The sequence below is a fragment of the Pteropus vampyrus genome, unplaced genomic scaffold, assembly GCF_000151845.1.
Source record: "Pteropus vampyrus isolate Shadow unplaced genomic scaffold, Pvam_2.0 Scaffold132, whole genome shotgun sequence".
Taxonomy (NCBI): Eukaryota; Metazoa; Chordata; class Mammalia; order Chiroptera; family Pteropodidae; genus Pteropus; species Pteropus vampyrus.
In genome coordinates, this window is record NW_011888913.1 from 163,426 (window position 1) to 177,176 (window position 13,751).

General features: G+C 40.5%; 1 pseudogene; it reads left to right on the top strand.

The window, feature by feature from the left end:
- The first annotated feature begins 13,474 nt into the window (after positions 1-13,474).
- Positions 13,475-13,593, top strand: LOC111744323 (annotated as a pseudogene).
- The last annotated feature ends 158 nt before the right edge of the window (positions 13,594-13,751 follow it).

A 13,751-nucleotide genomic window follows, 5' to 3' on the forward strand; every position in this document is an offset into this window, starting at 1 on the left:
TTCATTCCCATTGGTTTCTTCTTTAATTTGAACATTATTCATAAATTCTTGGTGGGGGTGGTGGACAGCCTTGTTTTTGCAAGTTAGCCATTAGTGATGAGTCCTCCTTCCGCTTATTCTTTCTTTCTCTGTGGTGCTTAATGATTGCAGCCTGTTTCATCACAGCCTAGCCTGTCATTTTACTGCCTAATGTTGCCATTTTTGAAAAGTGTAAATTCTCACATTTATTTTACTTCTGTTTTTAAATAATTCAAGCAATGCGGTGAGAAATTTATTAAACATTTATGCAAAATATTAATTATTAAATCATATTAAACAAAACCAACTTAATATTTCCTCTCTTCCTTTGCCTGAGATGTTGGCTTTCCTGTGGTCAGCCCCCAACCCACACCCTGTGCTCGCTCAGTGGGCGTGTTGTCTACAATGATGCTTGTAGCTGAAGTGGTCGCCGTGCATCATGAACTCTGTCTCAAACCTACAGGCAAGCTCTAGGACCATGTTTAAAACTATCCATTGGGCATCCTCTCTCAGATCTGGGGGTGGCTTCAAACTCAACCCATCCACAGATAAATTCATTTCTCCATCTCTTCAAATTTGTACCCACTATATTCTTCTTGGCCTGTGTCTCTAATATTCACACACACACACACACACACGCACACACACTCACAATATAGAAATCTCAGAATCATCTTTGAGAACTGCTTTTCTCTGAACCCACATCCAGTTGGTCCTTAAGCCTGGCTAATTCAACCTGGTGAACACAATTGCACTGCCATCACCATGATTACGTTTCAGAATCTCTTATTTCTCACTTTGATGGCATCAAGAGCCTCCTGTGTTGATGGCTTTTCTATATCTGCATGATGGCACCTTGCATGGTCCTCTGGGATGGCATCTTTACAGATAAGTGAAAGACCACTTGCTTCTTACGAAAGGCAGAAACATAGATGCCAGATGAGGTTGTCGTGATCTGAGGATGATTCTGGAGACTGTTTCTGTGGCCATTACGGAGGTGCCAGCCAAGGTGCAGTGTTTGGTACCACACAGAAAGGCTCATTCACCACCGAAAATAGCAGAAAGTCACATTGATGTGTGGCCCCTTCACTTTGCCCTCACAAAGAAGCAGTATTCTCTGCTTGCTTCGAAAGAGTATGAGTTTTAAGGGAAGGAAAATTAATCCTCAGCATTTTGTGTAATTGTGTTGCATTCTAGCCTTCTGATTTTTTGCCATCCCGTATTTCCTGGAGAAAGAGCTGGCAGTAGACAACCGGCGTCAGTGATGCCCAGATGGTTAGGGAGGCTTTGCCACATGGCAAGAATAAAAAGGGATCCAAGAAGAGGAATTCGTAGGGCAATAGAGCTTGAGAAAGTATTTGTAAAATAATGCTACCTTACTCATTTCCCCCACCCTTCTTCATGGGAAGGGAGGGCCATAGCAATCCTCGTTTCTCTGAAGCACGTGTTGTCTGCAAGAAGCAAAGTCTGGCATCATTATTTGCAGACTATCAATGCCTCTTTACCCACGCAGAAGCCATCTGTGCAAGGGAAAAGAGCTCTGGGACCTTGAGAGGTGAGTAGGAAAGACAAAGGACATTCCTTTCGACAACTCCTATTTGGGCAAAGCAGCCATGTATAGACCGGACTCCAGAAAAATAAGTGCAGGTGGGGGTTGGATGGACACTCCAAGATATCTGTGATCTGATTATGGTTGTAGCACTCGGGACTAATTAGAATGATGGGTGACAGAGTGGTACTTCCCTCAGGGACAGTACCTTTGAAGAGGCACCAGCCGAACGTCCTTGCGTATCTGCAGTACAGTGTCAGGGAAGGTAGCAGCCATGGAAACAGATCACGTGCTGATCGCCGATGTGTGGCACTTGCATAAATGGCCGGCTATGCGAAAGGAGAGAGAGGCGCCAGGCGGGAAAGGGAGGAAGCACACCACACTCCCCTCAAAACCCCACAAACACTTTGAGGGGGTTGGTTAACACTGCACTCTTTAGCCTTATCTGGCTTACGACGTAGGGCGCCGCTCAGAATGCGCCATCTCCAAAAGCTAAAGCCTTTGGACTTGGGTAAATCACGCATCTTGTGAACTTGAGAGAAGATCTCATAGCGGTGATTTCCAGAGCAGATTCCTTTAGATAAATCATCAGACCTCACCCCGTGGATGAAATTTTATTGTATAGAATTGAATTTTCAAAGAAGGGTGGCAGGTGAGGGAACAAAAGGGGTATTGGAGCGGTATTTCGACCAATGGTTTTAAATTATCCTCTTTACTGTCTAATACCAGGATTATTCACCTCTTCTTTCGGTCAAGTTCAACTCACATTTTGGTGTTGCTTTCAGTTTGGCTTCAAGTAGCTTCCTTTTTTAAGCATCGTAACTGAGAAGTTGACTGATAGTGGCCATCTGGGGGTTATTAATGAATACCATGAATGCCATGAGATATTAACCAAATAATTCAGGAATGAATTTCAGGGAGATATGTAAGGATAGAGAGTGCCTATTTATCTTCTGATTTTGATCTCTATGTCACCTTCTTCCATCTAGCAACAAAATAGAATACCGGGAAATGAAAGGTCCTGAAATCTAAGTAAATTCAACTCTATACTCTTGGGTGATATTGACTGTACCAGTGACTTTAATTTTTTGAGTTTATTATTTAGAGAAACTCTATTAAGAGAGGTATCTCTCATCGTAGGGATGAGTTCTACTATTGATAATTATTTTTCATACAACTCTTTCCTTCTTTGGATATAATATCTCCTCTTGTCCTCTGTAGGGTAGAAAGGTAAGCCTGTTGACCACCTTGTCACCTCTGGCCACCTCTCATCACATAATTAAGTCTGAAACCCTCCACTGCAACCTTTAGAACATACCACGTTACTTACCCCTTTGCCAGTTCCCTGCCCCACCCATCCTGGAGAAAATTTCGGCTGAATTTTGTAAGCCCTCCAGTTCTCTGTCATGGAGTTTTCCATCGGCTGTGTGAGTAACCCTCAGACATCAGAATGTTGCATAGCTGTGTTAGGTGTACAGATGATCATGGCAAGGATTAAAGCCATATTCCTCTTATAGTCCGAATTCTAATCTTGTTTGTCTTTTATATTAATCACACTTTTAATGTCTACTACCTATCAGAGTTTACATACTTTTGTATTCTATCTGAAATAGTCTCTGGAATAATAAGCTGGATAAATCAAAATAAATGAAAGTACCTTTTTTATCTTTTTCAAAAGAGGTTCATTATTTTTCCTGTCTTTGAATTAATCTAATTGTTTGACTAAATCGACCAGTCGTGTGAATGATGAAAAGGGCTTTTTCATCATTCCTAAACCAAAGTCGAACTGGTAATAATGAAAGGCATCGTCATAAGGTGTATTGAATTCTGTGTTCAGAGCTCGTCCTTGCATGTAACCGACATTGACATTATGGTATTTAAACCTGAATTTGAATTTTAAATATTGGGTCACTTAGGAATGACCTACCAGCTTAAGTGTACCAACATGATATCTGACTTTAAGTAAACTTGAGAGCTGGAATCATTTCTGAAATTTAGAGAGGTAGATATTCTGAGTTCTGTTAATTTTTAAGAAGAGTTTTTTTTTGTTCTCTCCACATCTGTACTTTTAAAAAATTGCAAAACAGTGTATATGAAAAAAGCCAAAGATCAACTGAAATAAACTAATTTGTTTTTTTCATTCTTTCAATAAAAATAAATTGGTTCTTTTAAGTCAGTTATGTGCATGGATTATGAGAGAGAATAACAAAACCTTACTTTGAACATTTTGCTGTCTTTGCTATTGTTTTTGTAGGTTGTACCTGAATAATCTGAAAATAATGAGTGCTGTCAGATGAGATCCTTTCCTATGTTCTATCTTACACCTGATGTCCGAGGCCAGATAAGGGTTAACGGAGAAAACCTGCTCAGGTCTCTCTCGCCACACATTTCTGCTTCATTTCTTCTCAGAGGCAGAAATCTGTGTCCACCCCTAGATAATCAACCCCCAAAGAATGTATGTCGTGCCTCGGATAACAGCAGGACAAAATAATGCACTTTACTTCTTTTTTCTTTTAATTTATTTTGGGATTTTTTTAGACCCTCCACACATGTGGATAATATATTTCATCGGGCATATGCAATTTGCTGAGCTTTGTTATTACTAGGAAATCTAATTATTGCAGAAAAAGAAAGATTGCTCCCATAAATACTCTCGTGTTAATCTTGTTTCAGACTGGCATTATGGCAGTGGTGCCAGGCGTAATGCAGCCTTGACAGGAGAGAGAAGGAGGGAATTTTGTCTGATGTAAAAGAGATGCTTCTCCAGCCAAGGCGATTCAAGAAGCAGATTGTGGCTTTTTAAAAAATCGTTTGCTGTTTGTTTGGATTTGTCCTGTTAACGATAGAGTAGTGACTAGGTAATGAAAAGTTCAGAGTAATGGGATTAGCTGCATATTTATTAAATAAGGAGAGTGGGTGTGGTGATTTTAAAAATACATATTCAGTGTTGAGTTTCTGAATCCAATAGTTTGAAGAGCTATAAAACTAAGAAGAGTTGAAATTTAGAGTTAGATTTATAGCTAGAGATCAAATGCATTTCATATTTTGCAGTATCTTAATCGACATTTGTGAGTATGCTCTTTAAGTTGTTTATTCATTCAACTATTTTGTCACCAACATGCGTGGCTGTATAAAATAGTGTGCTTTCCTTGAAATGGTCAAATGCCTTGCTTTTTATACTCTTAATTACAGCAATTTAAGTATGTATTTTTATGTGTGGCTGCTATCTAATGATAGATATCAATTGTAGCAATCCAAGAGTACAAAATTCTGTAGAACTTATAATATGTAGATCTGTTTGAATATACCAAGGGAACTTAGAATCCTGTACATATTTCTTTTTGCTTCTTATAAGGGAAAACTTCAGTTTAAGCGGTATCCATCACACTGAAGTCGCCCCTCCAAAAATTCCCACAATAGCTAGTCTTTTTTTTTTTTTAATAAAATGTTCTAAGTATGTGAAGAAATTTATTCCATGACACATGTTTTACTATATTCTCTATCATCCCAACACAGAGAGTTGCTCTAATTATATTTGTGGATGCTTGTGTGTTTGTATCATGTCTGCCATTTTTCTAGGAAAACAGGTGACTATTTTTTCTAGCACCACTCAAGTGGAGTTGGAAGTAAGCGATATACACTAATCAAAGACAGAAACGAGAATGGAGTTTTAGCTTTTTCCAGTGAAAGAAATGGAAGAAGCAGGGGGAAACTGTAAGATGCAGAAAACCATGTAACTATCTGCCCAGCTACTTGTCTACCTGTTGAGAACAGTATACTGGGATTAGACTCATTCCCTGTTGAAGAATAATTCTAAATAGCGGGAGATGGCTTTCTAGACCTCTGTTATCCAGTTACCAACCATGGCTCTGGGGCCAGCATAATCTCTGTTCAAAGGCAGTGTTAAGAGGATTTTATCTTAGAGAAAAATGATGCATTTTTGTTGAAGGAAAGAGAGGACTAGGTAACCTCCATACTAAGACAGGGTATGGTTACAAGTAGCCAAAACTGATGATTTGCTTTAAAGAAAAAAAATGACTTGTTCTCTGGGAGCCAGTGGGCCCATGACTGTTTGCTTGGATTAGAGTTTGAATGTGCAGGAACTGAGTGTTGGCAGTCTTGGCCTGGGAGCCGTGCCTGTGGCATGCTGTGAGGGTCTGTGTGTGGCGGAGCCACCGGCACCTTGCGAAGAGGTAACGATGTGCCAAGCACCGGAAATGCTTCCTCCCTTTTCTGAGCCATGTGGTTCCCTTTCTCCGGATTTAGAGTGGATCTAGGGCTCAAACGTGATTGAGACTGCGGTTTTGTTTTTCACCCAAATGGGGCCTTGTGATCAGAATGAATTTGATTTGACTGGAAGCACGATAAGTCCAATGAAGTCCATGAGCAGAGGCCCATTGTGTCCCTTCCCTTGCTGTAGAATTAGTTCCGGAGTCAGAAGCAATGCTGTGCGGAATGCCAGGGGAGACACGGTGCACAATTGTGTGGATGTTGGTTTCGTCAGAGGCGCAGTGGGTGGAGAGGGCATATTCACATCCGTGCCAGAGAGAGCAAACATCTGTCCTTTCATGATGGAAATGGCCCCGCGTCATCGACCTGCTGCCGTGGCCTGGCTGATCCGTGGGGACCTGTTGCCTGCGAAGGGCCCGGTGTCGATCCCTGCTGTTGGCGAGCATGGCCCTCCGCAGTGACCGTGGCGGGACTGGCTGCATGAGTGGTAGTCTATGTCCCTGAGTCCATGCGCCACCTCTACACCTGTCACAAGGGCCACTTTTATCATCACCCTGTTGGACAAAGATAGGACAGGTAGGAAAAAAAATGTGGCATCAAAGAAACGGGTCCGCTGGCCCCTCTGGTCATTATGCGTCTTCTCTGCTGAGATTTCTCTTTGGTAAGCATCTGCACGGGGCACACGTGTGTTCAATTTCTCTTTCAATTCGGAGAGTTCCGTTCTCATCCCTCTTCCTTAGCCTGTCTTCTCCTCGGCTTTCTCATAATGATCCTTCTTAGCCTTCTATCCACTACCAACCCAGGCACTGACGCAGAGTCGTGTAGACTGCCCCTCGAGCATGCTTTCCTGTAGGCAAGTGAAGAACCGAGAGCCCTGCTCGGCACTGTGCCCCGGGGCAGAGTTTTATTCACACTCGATCTGAGCACTGCCTAGGGTAGGGCTGGAACAGTCTCTGCATCTGGGTGCTGTCAGCACATCGTGGGGAGTCTTCTGGGAAATAAGCCCATAAGTTTTTCTTCCTCTGTAAATGGTTCACATAGTTGTCACTTACAGACTGGAGCAGGAGTAGGGGTCAGGAGAATTGGGACCATTTTCTCATGCGACTTACTTGTGCCTTCAGGACGTGCCAGAGCTGGATCTAGTACACTTGACTTCCGTTCAGTAAAGAATATGGGATCTTTCTCTATAGAACTACTATAAACCCAGCCCAAGGCTCAGAATAGCAGTAGTGAAATAGAGGGAGAGTTGGAGGCACTGTGCCTCTGGGTGCGGGCCCTGCCACGGGGTCAGCTAGCAGACCAGTGACAGTGCCATGAGCTGCCATAATTCCTGGTTCCTTATGTAGACTTTCAAAGAATTTAAAACAAAACAAAACAAAACAAAACAAAAAAACCTGGTTCTTATGTTTACTATGCTGTATTTCTTTGACATATCACATCTAAGTTTTTTCCTATAATAGTTTCTTTTAAAATATCCTCCCCACTGTCTTCATAAAACCATTCCACTTTTCAAGAAGAGGCCAATCTAATAGGCCACATAGACTCTAGCTTCCATTCCCAGTTATACTGATGGATGGCGGGGCCCGACATCCTGTAGGATGCTGTAATAGCAGAGCACCACAAAAGATTAATGTTACTCTTCATCTAGCTGAAAGCAAAGTGGGGGTTAGATTGCCAGAAATAACAGCCCAAGCCTGGAACAGAATAAATTTCTCCAAGGCGATAAATATTGTAATACATCTCAGCCGTGCTGAATACCGAAATGTGTTATCTTCCAGAGACTTAAAATATGTAAGTGCGCCTGTGCGATGGTCACCAACGATAAGTAGGTCCTTACTGCCCTTTAATACATGTTCAATATGGCGAGGTGGTCGCCAAACACCTGCTTGCCATCCCCAAAGAATTTCAGCCCTGGAAGGTGTGGTAGGAATTTTCCACTTCGAACATTCATTTTATATTAGAAAAATGGAGATTCATAGTGTGAAGCGATGGGCTCGGCACTGGCTACAGCAAGAACCACGCCTGGATATGAGGCGCTGTGACTCCTGGGCTAGTTCGGGGGCGGTGCTCACATGTTTCACCGAATGAGTCTTGCCGCGTTGTGTCAGTTATATGGGCGCGTTGAGAAACAAAGCGGAAAACAGTGTTTTGTTGGGAGAATGGAAATCACTAGTAACCATGGCTTAGGGTAGAAAACAGCACTCTCTACATCCCTTGACATTAGGCAGGGTCACTGATGGTCTCGGCCGATGGATTGTGAAGGAAGCCACATGCGTCACATCCAGCCTGAGCGGTAAGGTCCTCTCTAGCTTGTCTCTTCCCCCGTCACAGTGAACGTGGAAACATCCTGTTGAGCTTATGTAACTTTATAACTTAACCCATAGGGACCCTTGAGCTCCCACCCAGGAAAATCCCCCAACCTCCAGTAGACACTGTGTGAGTGAGAAGTGAATGTTTTTGTTGTTGTAACAGAGAGTCAAGGATCGGTTATTTACTATAGCGCTGCAGTTTAGATGATCTTGATGAATAGATTTTGACGTATATTTATTTAAAATTAAGTAACGTGTAGATATTTGGAAGAATAATGAATGAAGAGTTACCTGTCGTCATCTGCTCGATGATCACTTTACCTTTGATGCATTAAGCGCTCTGGGCATAAGAAATACATACCCAAGTATAACATGTGAAGAAAATAGGTTTACATATTGAATATTTATTTAATATGCTGGGATTTTATTAGAAAATGGATATGAATGATGGTAATTTAAATTCCATAAATGCTGCTTAGTATATAACTTTAATTCTAGTGATCGGACTTATCTCTCTTGCAAGTGGGTTTAGACACATACCTTCTTCTGCTTCTGGGAATCACTGAGACCCAGCACCATCCCCTCCTACAGACGTCAGCAAAACATAACTCCGACTATTATTTTTGGAATTTTAAACTTTGAGATGGATCTGTAGCTACTCTCACAGACAAATTCTCAAATGAAATAATAAGCACTTAAAGTCCAAGGAAGAATGCACCTAGTTGAGAATCATTAGACTCTATCAATCCACAATTATTATTTACATGTATTAAAGGACACTTAACTCAAATATGAAATGCGTTTACATAGTATACATCTGAAAACGTTTTTCTTATGTTTTGACGTTGTTAGGCAGAATATTTTATTTGAGTCTGAATTGTGGTTCTGAGTCTAAGTGAAATGGAACATCTGGCTCATAAAATGTCTCGAGCCTCAAACCACTTTACATATCTGTAAATCATCTTATTCACGCCTTCCTTGTAGAACATATAGAAACCCAAGGAATGTCTCTTTATTTTAAAGATCACGAGTGTCACCGACATAAGATTCCTGGGTCCCAGCCACAGTTGCTAGATACCGTTCTTACAGTCTTCAGTCATCTCACAAATTTGAAATCTGACAGGCCTATGATAATTTTTCATAAATAATGGCCAGTCTGAAGGCCATCTGCGTGAGATCCTTTTGTCTTTCTGCACAGCTATGGTTGACGTGACGCCAGATGGTCACTCGATGGTCCTCCAGTTCCAGCGTCTTCTGAGCAGGAAGGATGGCGGGAGCAAGGACATAGCCAGCAGAGCAAGCTAGTTTATAAGGGGCTTCCTGTCCCAAAGCTTAGTAAGGGCTTTGTTAGGCATCTTATTTATGGCGGATCATGTTTCTATAACCTCCACCAGCTGTGACACAAGCTACCATCTCTCTCTCTCCCCATGTGTGTGTGTGTGTGTGTATACATTCAGATCATATATAATATTGGTGTAGTGTGGACGTTTACGGCAGCCAGCCAACCTCACCAGTTGAGTCTGAAATGCCTATATATTATCGGTACAATTTATACTCCAGGAGAGTAGGCCCCATGTCTTTGCTATTGTATCTCAAACACCTAGGAAAATAACATCTGGTTTATAGTAGGAAATAAATTCACATTTTCAAAGAAAGGAAGAGTGAAGGAAGGACACCTGTTTTGACGTAAAATGCGTTCAGCTTCTCACAAGGTATAATTCTCCTTTTCTTCATTCTCCCTCTGTTTATTCCAGACGGTCATGCTGCATGGTGTGGCTATGGTTGGTGACGATGGGATCATGCTTTCATTCCAGTGGCATGCATCCGAACGTCCTTGGCACGACCCAGTGTGTGGATTTAGGGATGAATATTTTTGGAGCAAAATCTCAACGGACTCCCTTGGCTATCCGTCATTTGAATTGTTGTGGTTTTGGTCATAGAAAGGCAGCGAAGATTAGTGAGTTCACTATATTCATGTGCTAGAATCACTATTAGTATAGAAAATGAACTTAGAGTTCACTGAGACTTCCTGTACAGATGAGATAATATACTCAGCTTTTACCATCACCTGTTTTGTGTTGCCCGGAAGAGTTTCTGTTTGCTGTTTTGAAACAGCTTCATTATCCATATAGTGTCCTGCTGGGCATGGCATCATGTGCCCACCTTACTCAACAAAGGGCCTGCCGATGTTTGTGGAATCGTAACACGAAGAACTAAAAGACATAATTTTGGTTTTCCAACTATTGGTCTAGTGTTCTTCCCTGGTGATCGTACCAGTCCTCTAAAGCAAGCAATCGTTCAAGTGATTATGAATGAGATTCATATGGGGAGTATGGTTAAAAGTCCAAGTTCTTGGGGCATACTTCCATGAGAATCAGAGTTAGTGTCTGGATGGGGCCCAGGGGAAGGCATTTTTAACAAGAGTCCTGAATAATTCGATGCAGGCGGTACACAGATCCCGAACTGAAAAACACCAAAATAAACGAAAAACGAGTTTAAACTTCTATAGCTCCTAGAAGCACTAGTGAAAGTTCTTCTTAGCAAGTAGAAGCCTAGAACAAAACATTACTGCGTGAAGTTCAAGACAAGCATTTTCCCGATTTAACAAATCAAACCACAACGTTTAAACATGAATAGTCTCGCTAATATTCAGTATGACACTGCGTACGCGTTTCCTTAAAACATACGTGTTATAGACGCTGTAACACTTGCATAGATGATTTCTCTGATCTCCCTGCACTTGGGCTGGGGTTTTCACTGCAGAACACCAGCTGTGGCTACTGTCCACGGGAGAACCCTGCTCCGAGAGCTCAATGCTTGCCGCTTTATTTCATGTGCCATTTAGCTGGCTGCTCAAGGATATATTACATCAAGCATTAATCAGTTTTTAAATATTTGCCTTAAATGATAATCATCCTGAATTTATATTTCGATGGGAATGAGAAGAGATGGCTGAAAAATACAGAAAGTTTGATTTATGTCAAAGTAATACAAGTATGCTGCTGACATTTAATTTTAGACTAACCTTGTGAGTTATATTATCTCCATTTTATAGAAAGGAAAATTGAGACTCAGGGAGAAAAAAAACAAAAAAAACCGCAACCTAATGAAAAAAAAAACGGAAAAAGGAGAATAACCAATCCAAAAAGGGGGTTTAACAACTTCTGTTCTCTCTGTATCTCTCTATTAATCCCTCCCTCTTTGTCTCTATTAATTTCTAACCTATTTCTCGATCCATCCATCCACTTGCCTGTTTTTGTTTCCTGCGTACCTCCCTAATTCTCTGTTTTCTCATCACTCACCTATCTAGCATCACCCTTTAATTGAAAGTGGGGTTGGTTGGTAACTGGTGTCCTGAAATTGTACTATACTAGATATCCTATCCTACAAAGAGTCATAGGTTTTTAGAGTGGGACTGTCATTTTGACGAGCCATCGGACTCTCTCCTGTTACGTGTGGTGAGGCTCAGGCCAGAGACATCTGGCTCCTTCTTCACCTGGGCATGTTAGGGTATTGGCAGAGGTTGAGTGGAAGTAAGTCTTTTGACTTACAATACATTTTTCCCCGGGAACTTTAGGTTAAAGACTATTAGGTTAAATAGTGAATGAGCTTAATTATAACACTTCTAGGTAACTAAAAAAAAGGGAAAAATCTATCCACGGAGTCAGTTTATTTGGTAAGGTTTTGTTGAAAGAGTGATTTTACAAATCATGTGCAATTGCAAACTCCAGGTTTAATGTGGTATTTTGGAATAGTACATTACTTTTATAGTACAGCCGGATGCTTTTTTTTTTTTTTGAATGAATGAATGAAATTGGCCCAGTTATAAGGCATGTTTCCAACAGATTCTGCTAAGGCTATGTATTCTCTAGAGTTAGATTGGATAAACCAATCAAGATTATGTCTAATAGCCTTGAAAAGGCATAACAATAGATTAATCATTTCTGGGGTATATTTTTGACCAGTCTAAAATTTTCAAATGTCAGTACTGAACAGTATAAAATAGAAATCATATTTATCAGGGCACCTACTATTGCCAGTAAACATGAGGTCACTCTTTGCAACCATTCTCCAATTAAATATATTTTCAAAATTTTCAAGATATTTTATTACTTATTTGATAGTAGCATCTTAATTTTAACAATTTTTAAGCTAAGATTAAGGAGTAAGTAACTTCCTCAAGAACACATAGAATACATGAAATATATTGCCTGAATAAGCAAAATGTATTTTATTTTAGCATGAACCAAAATATAATGAATACCACAGAAAACACATATTTGTCATAGGCAAAAAAAAAAAAATGTCAAAAAAATAAACGTGATGGTTCAAGTTGCAGTTAGTAATTGACTTAGAGTGATTACATTAAGAATTTAAAAATGATGGATGTGTGATGGTTTCCTCCATAAAATACACCTCTCTTAAAATATTCAACTATATACAAAATTTAAATATTTGCTAAATCTTTACAATACCTCGTTGTGTTTTAAAATATAACTGCCGTGGAGTTTTAAAAAGGATCATAAAGTCCAGGCCTTTAATTCAAGAACTTTGCAAAATCATTGGCGTCAATCTTTTACTCCGTTGAAAAGTTACAAGAAAATGGTTTTATATTATTATATTTCAGGTATCATCTGTGTGAGTTAGGGTCCTGCAGAGACACAGGACCAGTAGTATTATCCTTACTTGTAAATACATACATTTGGGGGACTCTTTCTGTGTGGAAGGGCAAACTTTGAGTAGGATAGGAAGGAAACACGTCCTTTAGTTCTTGTGGCAATATGCAGTCCTTTCGTAATTAAGAAGAAAGTTTATCATCACTCGCCCACTTAGCAGACAAACCGTGGAGTGACGAAACGAGAGATGAGTGATGTAGGAAACTTAGCTGCCCACCAGAAACAAATATGACACTAAATATGGAGACTAAAGCCCTAAGACCATCATTCCCCCTCAGCACAGGCCTAAGACCATCATCCCCGCCCAGCCGGAAGGATCCTGTGACAGAATCTATTGTTTAGACCTGGAGAACCTATCACCTCCCCTGGTAACTCACTCTGGCATTGAACCCTTCTGACTGAGAGAGTTAAGATTCAATTTAGAAACAGAAATTAAATTTAACTTTATAAAAGGGAATTTTACACTTCTGCCTAAAACTCTTAACCATAATGAGGTAAATATTCTATAAATGCAGGGTCCTAATTTATAATTTTAACTAGTAAGATTAAAGTAGGATGGCATTTCCAGTATTTAATGTATTTTTTTTCATTCATTACACCCGCTCCTTTATTCAGAAAATATTTATTGAATACCTACCATTCTTGACATTACGGCAATGCATTGAGTCTTGGAATTTTAAAAAGAAGGAATAATCTACAGCCATGCCACCCTGAACGTGCCCGATCCTGTCTCATCTCGGAAGCTCAGCAGGATTGGGCCTGGTTAGTACTTGGATAGGAGACCACCTAGGAAGACCAGGTGCTGTAGGCACAAAAAATAAAAAGAAGAAGGAATACACTTGTATTAAGGGACTTGGCCATCTCCATGGCCTCAACACTGAAAGCAAACATTGGTATAAACCTCTTCACTGAGTATCATTATTAGAATCGTTATTACTCTTATAGAGCTGATGTTGAAAACAGTAGGCT